This window comes from Schistocerca serialis, unplaced genomic scaffold, assembly GCF_023864345.2.
Source record: "Schistocerca serialis cubense isolate TAMUIC-IGC-003099 unplaced genomic scaffold, iqSchSeri2.2 HiC_scaffold_218, whole genome shotgun sequence".
NCBI classification, from domain to species: Eukaryota; Metazoa; Arthropoda; class Insecta; order Orthoptera; family Acrididae; genus Schistocerca; species Schistocerca serialis.
In genome coordinates this window covers 15,001-22,500 of record NW_026047782.1, presented here as the reverse complement: position 1 = coordinate 22,500, position 7,500 = coordinate 15,001, and the positions used below count along the sequence as shown (strand labels likewise).

The window sequence follows — 7,500 nt, the reverse complement described above, 5'->3', positions numbered from 1 at the left end:
CTCGCACCGGCCGCTACGGGCCTGGCACCCTCTACGGGCCGTGGCCTCATTCAAGTTGGACTTGGGCTCGGCGCGAGGCGTCGGGGTAGTGGACCCTCCCAAACACCACATGCCACGACAGGCGGCAGCCTGCGGGGTTCGGTGCTGGACTCTTCCCTGTTCGCTCGCCGCTACTGGGGGAATCCTTGTTAGTTTCTTTTCCTCCGCTTAGTAATATGCTTAAATTCAGCGGGTAGTCTCGCCTGCTCTGAGGTCGTTGTACGAGGTGTCGCACGCCACACCGCCAGCCGGCTGTGCACGCTACCGAGTAAGTACCGGTATGCGAACCGCCAGGCGACGGGCGCGCATCGCACGTTTAAGGAGACGCGGCCGGCCCCACAGGCGGCCACGACACTCCCAGGTCTGCGAAGCGGGGCAAACGCCGCGCGCTTCAGTATACGTAGCCGACCCTCAGCCAGACGTGGCCCGGGAACGGAATCCATGGACCGCAATGTGCGTTCGAAACGTCGATGTTCATGTGTCCTGCAGTTCACATGTCGACGCGCAATTTGCTGCGTTCTTCATCGACCCACGAGCCGAGTGATCCACCGTCCTGGGTGATCTTTTCATAGTTTCCACCATCTCTTTCGAGACAGTTGCATAGGCGGGACTGAGGCGTGTGGCGGCCCTGTTCCAGCGTTCAGTGTCCAACGGCCTCACGGCCGATGGGCGTCGTACGGCTCCACACCGGAGCGGACAGGCAGTCGGGCGAAAGTCATTCAAAACCGGCGCCAGGCGCCAGGTGCCGCAGGCCAGCCGCTCCAGCGCTTCAGCGCTCGTACCACACAACATTGCCGTTAGTTTTGAGACGAACGCGTGGTTCCGCACGCGGCGCACGGCTACTGCGAGCCGTACAGGTAGCTGCGTGTTGCGCGACACGACACGCACATCGAAAGACATGCAGTCTAGTCGGTAATGATCCTTCCGCAGGTTCACCTACGGAAACCTTGTTACGACTTTTACTTCCTCTAAATGATCAAGTTTGGTCATCTTTCCGGTAGCATCGGCAACGACAGAGTCAATGCCGCGTACCAGTCCGAAGACCTCACTAAATCATTCAATCGGTAGTAGCGACGGGCGGTGTGTACAAAGGGCAGGGACGTAATCAACGCGAGCTTATGACTCGCGCTTACTGGGAATTCCTCGTTCATGGGGAACAATTGCAAGCCCCAATCCCTAGCACGAAGGAGGTTCAGCGGGTTACCCCGACCTTTCGGCCTAGGAAGACACGCTGATTCCTTCAGTGTAGCGCGCGTGCGGCCCAGAACATCTAAGGGCATCACAGACCTGTTATTGCTCAATCTCGTGCGGCTAGAAGCCGCCTGTCCCTCTAAGAAGAAAAGTAATCGCTGACAGCACGAAGGATGTCACGCGACTAGTTAGCAGGCTAGAGTCTCGTTCGTTATCGGAATTAACCAGACAAATCGCTCCACCAACTAAGAACGGCCATGCACCACCACCCACCGAATCAAGAAAGAGCTATCAATCTGTCAATCCTTCCGGTGTCCGGGCCTGGTGAGGTTTCCCGTGTTGAGTCAAATTAAGCCGCAGGCTCCACTCCTGGTGGTGCCCTTCCGTCAATTCCTTTAAGTTTCAGCTTTGCAACCATACTTCCCCCGGAACCCAAAAGCTTTGGTTTCCCGGAGGCTGCCCGCCGAGTCATCGGAGGAACTGCGGCGGATCGCTGGCTGGCATCGTTTATGGTTAGAACTAGGGCGGTATCTGATCGCCTTCGAACCTCTAACTTTCGTTCTTGATTAATGAAAACATACTTGGCAAATGCTTTCGCTTCTGTTCGTCTTGCGACGATCCAAGAATTTCACCTCTAACGTCGCAATACGAATGCCCCCGCCTGTCCCTATTAATCATTACCTCGGGTTCCGAAAACCAACAAAATAGAACCGAGGTCCTATTCCATTATTCCATGCACACAGTATTCAGGCGGGCTTGCCTGCTTTAAGCACTCTAATTTGTTCAAAGTAAACGTGCCGGCCCACCGAGACACTCAATAAAGAGCACCCTGGTAGGATTTCAACGGGGTCCGCCTCGGGACGCACGAGCACGCACGAGGCGGTCGCACGCCTTCGGCTCGCCCCACCGGCAGGACGTCCCACGATACATGCCAGTTAAACACCGACGGGCGGTGAACCAACAGCGTGGGACACAAATCCAACTACGAGCTTTTTAACCGCAACAACTTTAATATACGCTATTGGAGCTGGAATTACCGCGGCTGCTGGCACCAGACTTGCCCTCCAATAGATACTCGTTAAAGGATTTAAAGTGTACTCATTCCGATTACGGGGCCTCGGATGAGTCCCGTATCGTTATTTTTCGTCACTACCTCCCCGTGCCGGGAGTGGGTAATTTGCGCGCCTGCTGCCTTCCTTGGATGTGGTAGCCGTTTCTCAGGCTCCCTCTCCGGAATCGAACCCTGATTCCCCGTTACCCGTTACAACCATGGTAGGCGCAGAACCTACCATCGACAGTTGATAAGGCAGACATTTGAAAGATGCGTCGCCGGTCCGAGGACCGTGCGATCAGCCCAAAGTTATTCAGAGTCACCAAGGCAAACGGACCGGACGAGCCGACCGATTGGTTTTGATCTAATAAAAGCGTCCCTTCCATCTCTGGTCGGGACTCTGTTTGCATGTATTAGCTCTAGAATTACCACAGTTATCCAAGTAACGTGGGTACGATCTAAGGAACCATAACTGATTTAATGAGCCATTCGCGGTTTCACCTTAATGCGGCTTGTACTGAGACATGCATGGCTTAATCTTTGAGACAAGCATATGACTACTGGCAGGATCAACCAGGGAGCTGCGTCAACTAGAGCTGAGCAGCCGGCCGCCCGGGAGTGTGTCCCGGGGGCCCGCGCGAACACGCAAGCGTCCGCTCAATTATTCTGCAAACAGGAGGAGGCTGAGCTCCCCTGCACAACACACCTCGAAACCCTCTCAGGTCCCGGCGGCGCGCAGCGCCGTCCTAAGTACTTGGTCGGGTTCGAGAGAGGCGCAATCGCCCGGAGTTAGGCGAGTAGACGCTTTAGGTGCGACCACCCGTGCTCCCAACTGAGCTTGCCGCTGCCGACAGAGGCCCGGGAGCGTGCTGTCGTGGCATTGCCGGCGGGAGACAACACGCGCCACCTACGGTGACCGGCAGCTCCAACGCCAGCGCCACAGAAGGACAAAAGCCCCACTTGGGTGCCGAAGCGAACTCTCCCAGCACAGCGCACGCGCCAACACGTCCGCACAGCTGCGATACAAACCACCTGCGAGAACCGCTGGGGCGACCGAGCAGCAGACGGCGTCGCGGCGCCGAGCGCCGGGCGGCGGCGCATCCTCAGCGCACACAGTCCTCAATCGGACCAGCACACTGCAGATGGCCACCGCGCTTCGCACCGGGCCCGCGAGGACCTACTTTGGCCGCAAGGCGCCGCGAGCAGGGGGCGCCGGCGCGCAGCTGCGCCGCCTGCCGCGTCCGTCGGCCGGCGCGCCTGCCACTGGCCGCCCCCACCAGCCGGCTGTAGCGCGTGCGCCCACGCACCGCGCTGCCAGCACGCCGGGCGGCCCCCCCTCACCGGCCGGGGACGGTCCCACCCAGCCACCGCCGCGTATCGCCTCACACCCAGATCCCCTTTCGCGTTCGTGGGCATGGTGGGTCCCCTTTCACGTTCGTGGGCATGGTGGGTATCCCTGAAACAACCGGTTAATAGCTCGACCGATCGTCGCCAACACTGATTCACCTCTAGCGAGAACAACCGCACCACAACGGGTTACCTGTTGTTCATTTGCGTAACGTCACCAGCAAACGTAGACGTCCATCGCCATTTGCAACGAGTATTGCATGCCTGTGTCAGGTGTCACAACACACTACGTCTGCCCACATAGACGCAACAACATGTGCACGCCTCGAGAACACGTGGAAGGTAGCCCCCGTACGTATGCGGTGTCCATTGCGCGAACGACTGTCAGCCGGCCTCTGCAGGATGTCGCAGATGTGGAACGCGGTGCAACATGCTATCACGGTGTGTGAGAAGAGACGACTACGTCCGAATACACGCTCCACTACATCAACAGACTGCTCATGCTGATCGCCATCCAGGGCGTCCGTTCCTCCCACACGTCTGAATGGCGTACCACACTGCAATCCAGCTCTTATAGGGAGACGACACGTAGCTGCGTGCACAATATTTGGACTGTATGGTCTGCCGTTGCTAGGCGCAGTCGTCGTACGGTCACACATGTGCCACGATGTATCATTCAGTACATACGGACCAATGTGCAGTACAGTTTGTGGGTTTTGCGTACATCGGCGGACAGGTGACAGGCCGTACCACAACGTAGGCTGAGTACGTCGGCATGCGAAGGGCATTGAACATGCAAACTTCTCAACGACCAGCTTGCGAAGGCAGGGGGGAAGGGGGGGGGGCATGTACGTCCTGCTGCTATCCACATTACAGTGTATAGCAGGAGCATGTGGAAAGTCAGCAACACCTGCAAGGTGTTTAACATGACGCGATACACAGGGGACCGGGCAGTGCGAATAGCGAACTATATTGCGAGGGTTGCGGTTAGGCAACACTACACTAATTTAACGAGTTGCATAACAATTACAGAGCAGGTTCAGCGACAACGTGCGTCAGGTTAAGGCGCAATATAGGTTAGGTTGAGGCACAATATAGGTTAGGTTAAGGCACAACATGGGTTACGTTAAGGCACAAATTGGGTTACGTTAAGGCACAACATGGGTTACGTTAAGGCACAACATGGGTTACGTTAAGGCACAAATTAGGTTACGTTAAGGCACAAATTAGGTTACGTTAAGGCACAAATTAGGTTACGTTAAGGCACAAATTAGGTTACGTTAAGGCACAAATTAGGTTACGTTAAGGCACAAATTAGGTTACGTTAAGGCACAAATTAGGTTACGTTAAGGCACAAATTAGGTTACGTTAAGGCACAAATTAGGTTACGTTAAGGCACAAATTAGGTTACGTTAAGGCACAAATTAGGTTACGTTAAGGCACAAATTAGGTTACGTTAAGGCACAAATTAGGTTACGTTAAGGCACAAATTAGGTTACGTTAAGGCACAAATTAGGTTACGTTAAGGCACAAATTAGGTTACGTTAAGGCACAAATTAGGTTACGTTAAGGCACAAATTAGGTTACGTTAAGGCACAAATTAGGTTACGTTAAGGCACAAATTAGGTTACGTTAAGGCACAAATTAGGTTACGTTAAGGCACAAATTAGGTTACGTTAAGGTACAATATGGGTTAGGTTAAGGTACAATATGGGTTAGGTTAAGGTACAATATGGGTTAGGTTAAGGTACAATATGGGTTAGGTTAAGGTACAATATGGGTTAGGTTAAGGCACAACGTAGGTTAGGTTAAGGCACAACATAGGTTAGGTTAAGGCACAACATAGGTTAGGTTAAGGCACAACATAGGTTAGGTTAAGGCACAACATAGGTTAGGTTAAGGCACAACATAGGTTAGGTTAAGGCACAACATAGGTTAGGTTAAGGCACAACATAGGTTAGGTTAAGGCACAACATAGGTTAGGTTAAGGCACAACATAGGTTAGGTTAAGGCACAACGTAGGTTAGGTTAAGGCACAACGTAGGTTAGGTTAAGGCACAACGTAGGTTAGGTTAAGGCACAACGTAGGTTAGGTTAAGGCACAACGTAGGTTAGGTTAAGGCACAACGTAGGTTAGGTTAAGGCACAACGTAGGTTAGGTTAAGGCACAACGTAGGTTAGGTTAAGGCACAACGTAGGTTAGGTTAAGGCACAACGTAGGTTAGGTTAAGGCACAACGTAGGTTAGGTTAAGGCACAACGTAGGTTAGGTTAAGGCACAACGTAGGTTAGGTTAAGGCACAACGTAGGTTAGGTTAAGGCACAACGTAGGTTAGGTTAAGGCACAACGTAGGTTAGGTTAAGGCACAACGTAGGTTAGGTTAAGGCACAACGTAGGTTAGGTTAAGGCACAACGTAGGTTAGGTTAAGGCACAACGTAGGTTAGGTTAAGGCACAACGTAGGTTAGGTTAAGGCACAACGTAGGTTAGGTTAAGGCACAACGTAGGTTAGGTTAAGGCACAACGTAGGTTAGGTTAAGGCACAACGTAGGTTAGGTTAAGGCACAACGTAGGTTAGGTTAAGGCACAACGTAGGTTAGGTTAAGGCACAACGTAGGTTAGGTTAAGGCACAACGTAGGTTAGGTTAAGGCACAACGTAGGTTAGGTTAAGGCACAACATAGGTTAGGTTAAGGCACAACATAGGTTAGGTTAAGGCACAACATAGGTTAGGTTAAGGCACAACATAGGTTAGGTTAAGGCACAACATAGGTTAGGTTAAGGCACAACGTAGGTTAGGTTAAGGCACAACGTAGGTTAGGTTAAGGCACAACGTAGGTTAGGTTAAGGCACAACGTAGGTTAGGTTAAGGTACAACGTAGGTTAGGTTAAGGTACAACGTAGGTTAGGTTAAGGTACAACGTAGGTTAGGTTAAGGTACAACGTAGGTTAGGTTAAGGTACAACGTAGGTTAGGTTAAGGTACAACGTAGGTTAGGTTAAGGTACAACGTAGGTTAGGTTAAGGTACAACGTAGGTTAGGTTAAGGTACAACGTAGGTTAGGTGAAGGCGCAATGTAGGTTAGGTTAAGGTACGATATACCTTAGGTTAAGGTACAATATCGCTTAGGTTAAGGTACAATATAGCTTAGGTTAAGGTACACGTTGTAGGGAAAGGTGTATTTTGGGGGGGGAGGGGGCGGCAGGTTCGTTGATAGTGATTATCGTAAGTGCATGCCTGCGGGATCATCCGATTTGTCACGTCAGGATGCACTTGTGGCTCATGACAGGCGGCGCTCCGATTCCAAGGTTGTGGCAGATCTGTGTCTTTCATTCCTGCCATTGTTTGTGTACTGTGACAGGAGGCAGTATTGTGATGTTGGGTGCACCCCTGTGTAGGACATGTGTGGGTGTTCGTGGCTTAGCTGAGCAATGGCGGATGTCGGAAGGGTGGGATATTCTGTTTTCTGGGTGGACCTCCCGGTCTGGTTATGATAGTGTGGATTGTGTAATGTGGCGGAGAGGATGCACCGGATGTTCTTCCATGCTGGTGGTTAGATATTGTGTGTGTGCCTGTTAGAGGCAGAGAGTAGTGTGTGATAGTGTCTGGCTGACGTGTGGTTCTCATTGTGTGCAGAGTCTTTCAGCATGTATAGGGACGGTTGTATATATTATCTGTATTCTGATGGCTCTGCATCTATTACTAATCAGTGCCGTGTATACGGTTACTCTGGTTCCAGTCGAAACTGTTCTATCTCTGTACATTAGTGACACTGCGGCTCCACTATGTTGCCGCCCCTGTCGGCCGTTTCCCCCAGTGTGTGGCTAATGATTATCAGCAATCAGTCTATTAGTCAATACCGGTAGTGTGACGA

At 52.2% G+C, this 7,500-nt stretch overlaps 3 non-coding genes across 3 annotated transcripts in view; all 3 read right to left on the bottom strand.

Moving 5' to 3' along the window:
* Positions 1-256, bottom strand: part of LOC126444044 (large subunit ribosomal RNA) — a 4,222-nt gene extending 3,966 nt beyond the window's left edge. Inside the window, exon 1 of the ribosomal RNA XR_007582372.1 lies at positions 1-256. This exon is cut by the window's left edge and continues 3,966 nt beyond it. This is a non-coding gene — a ribosomal RNA (large subunit ribosomal RNA).
* A 188-nt stretch (positions 257-444) lies between these two features.
* Positions 445-599, bottom strand: LOC126444050 (5.8S ribosomal RNA). The gene has a single exon (XR_007582376.1). It is a non-coding gene; the product is annotated as a 5.8S ribosomal RNA (ribosomal RNA).
* A 353-nt stretch (positions 600-952) lies between these two features.
* Positions 953-2,861, bottom strand: LOC126444043 (small subunit ribosomal RNA). The gene has a single exon (XR_007582371.1). It is a non-coding gene; the product is annotated as a small subunit ribosomal RNA (ribosomal RNA).
* Between the last annotated feature and the right edge of the window lie 4,639 nt (positions 2,862-7,500).